Raw genomic sequence first — 3,088 nt, forward strand, 5'->3', positions numbered from 1 at the left:
AAAGAAAAAAGTTTGTCCAAATTTTATAATTTCTATCTTTAGGAGGGTTAATCTGACCAAGTTACTTCATGATTATCATAAGCTAGATAGGACTCTTGTTTTCTGTTCATCTTTGTCTTCAATGATCTTGTCAAAATGTTTTTAGCTTATCCTGTATTTTCTCCATAGATTATCATTTTATCTCTAAATATTAATGTTTTTGTTCTTTTGTATCTAATTCATATAGCTCACTTATTTTTCTCTAACTATGCTAGCTATAATCTCATCTGAGACCCAGACTAGGATAATTTGAAGACTGGGCTCAGCTGGGAGTATTGACCAACGCACCTAAACATAGTGCCTCTTCAGAGCTTGGGCCTCTTACAACATAGCAGCTGGGTTCTAAAAGGGAGCATCAGGAAAGTCAGCATTTTAAGCTCAAGCTGCTGCTCATCCACGCCAAAAGTCATGCACATCATTTCGGCCACATTCTATTGATCAGACCATATTTGAGGGGAAAGGACTGTACTTCTTGATGAGGGAATGTCAGGATAACATTGCAAAGAGCACATGGGATGGAGTATAATGTGTGAAGATATATTGGAAAATGCAGTCTCCACATTAGCAAAGCAAACCCAATGGTGTATAAGAAATAAAGATGATCAAAAGGGGTCAAATCAAGGATGGTTCAATATTAGAAAAATCTCTGGCTGCTACAGATGTGTAAAGAAATTAGTAAAATCTATTTATATAATACATCTTAACCAGCTTAAAGGAAAAAACTATGTGATCATCTCATAGATCCAGGGGGAGGAAAAAGATAAACTTCAACACTCATGCAAAAAATCCAGCAAGCACGGAATAAACTTTTTTTTGAGATGTAATCTGCCTCCGTCACCCAGGCTGGAGCGCAGTGGTGCAATCTCAGCTGACTGCAACCTCTGCCTCCGGGTTCAAGCAATTCTCCTGCCTCAGCCTCCTGAGTAGCTGGGATTACAGGCGCCCGCTACCACACCTGGCTAATTTTTGTAATTTTTAGTAGAGACTTCACCATGTTGGCCAGGCTGGTCTCCAACTCCTGGCTGCAAGTGATCCACCTGCCTCAGCTTCCCAAAGTGCTGGGATTACAGGTGTGAGCCGCCTTGCCTAGCCAGAATAGTTTTTTTTTTAAATTTTTTTAAGATGGGTTCTCGCTCTCGTCACCCAGGCTGGAGTGCAGTGGCGCAATCTCAGTTCATTGCAACCTCCGCCTCCTGGGTTCAAGTGATTCTCCTGCCTTAGCCTCCCAAGTAGCTGGGATCACAGGTGCCTGCTACCATGCTCAGCTGGTTTTTTTTTTTTTTTTTTTTGTATTTTTAGTAGAGATGGGGTTTTACTGTGTTGGCCAGGCTGGTCTCAAACTCCTGACCTCAGGTGATCCGCCCCATCCCCGCCTCCCAAAGTGTTGGGATTACAGGCATGAGCCACTGCATGTGGCCTAGACTTCTTTAACTGATAAAGCATATCTATCAACAATATACAGTAAAAAGAATACACAATGGTGATACTTCAGAAGCACTACTAGAACAGTCAAGACTATGAGGAGGATATTCACTTTATATCACTTTCTACTCAGTTGTGGTTTATGCCACTAAGTTGGGGTGGTTTGTTACACAGCAATAAATAACTGAAACACTGAGATTTTTATTTTTATGAGACAGGATCTCACTTGCTGCCCAAGCTGAGTACAGTTGCACAATCATGGCCCACTGCAGCCTCAAACTCCTGGGCTCAAGTGATCGTCCACCTTAGTCTCCTGAGTAGCTGGGACCACAAACGCGTGCTATCATGTCCAGCTATTTATTTATTTTTCTTAGAGATAGGGTCCCATTAAGTTGCCCAGCCTTGTCTCCAACTCCTGGCATCAAGCCATCCTCCTACCTTGGCCTCCTGAAGATTACAGGTGTAAGCCACGATGCCTGGCCTAGATTTTATCATTTTGTATCTTTTCTCAAGGGAGATTGATTTAGAATTTTTAAAAACTGCCTTAGTGTGACTTTGGTATCTGACTTATACTAACTTGGTAAGATTAGTTGGATGGCTTTTTCTTTTATATATGAAAAGAGGATTATTTTTTGCTTTGTGAGCTGAGTGTGGTAAAATTCAGATTTTCTATTTCTTGAGTGAATTTTCAAAGTTACATAATTTTTAGAAAATTATCGATTTCATTTAAAACAGAAATTTACTGAAAAAATAATCCCTTGAAATAGAAGCACAAGTGCTGTATCTGTAGTTAGTTATGTTCCCTTTTGTGTTTCCTACTTTTTGTGTACATGTGTGCATGCCTTTTGTTAAATGGGTTTTACTGTGATTAGAATTATTTGTAAGAAACCAGTTTCTGGTTCTGTTGAAACTTTTTTCTGTTTTCTTCCTTTTTAATTAATGTCTGCTTTTGTCTTTGTTATTTTCTTCTTTCATCTTTCTTAGTGGGTCTTTTTATTCTTTTCCTAGATTCTGAAACTGAATACAACTAATTCATTTTGTTTGTCCTTCAGTGCTTGCTCTGTGAGCTCCCACTTACCTGCTTCTTTAGGAACCACCATCATTTCCAAAGTCTATGTTCTGCTTTGTCAGGTCTGTCTGACCATGGGAGTTATTTATAGAAATGATCTCAGAAATGAGTGTTCATCTTTGGAGACTGAGAATGGAGATTTCAGAGAAGTGAATGAGGTCATCAGGTAGACTTTTATTAATAGCAACTTCTATTAGGATCTTGCTTGTACTCAGTTTTATTTGAAAAAGTGTGCTTCCTCCCTTGCTGCCAATCCTTCCACCTGTTCACTGGAGTCCGTCCGCTCCAGCTTCCTCAGTGACAGTGACCTCGCTTTGTCAGTTGTCCCTTATTGCTCTATTTAGAAACTTTCCCTCTATTCCAGCTTTTTCTCCTGACACATTTATTTCTTCCATCTTTAAAACAGTCCCCCGGCCGGGCGCGGTGGCTCAAGCCTGTAATCCCAGCACTTTGGGAGGCCGAGACGGGTGGATCACGAGGTCAGGAGATCGAGACTATCCTGGCTAACACGGTGAAACCCCGTCTCTACTAAAAAATACAAAAAACTAGCCAGGCGAG

This window comes from Rhinopithecus bieti, unplaced genomic scaffold, assembly GCF_001698545.2.
Source record: "Rhinopithecus bieti isolate Rb0 unplaced genomic scaffold, ASM169854v2 scaffold_21531, whole genome shotgun sequence".
Lineage (NCBI taxonomy): Eukaryota > Metazoa > Chordata > Mammalia > Primates > Cercopithecidae > Rhinopithecus > Rhinopithecus bieti.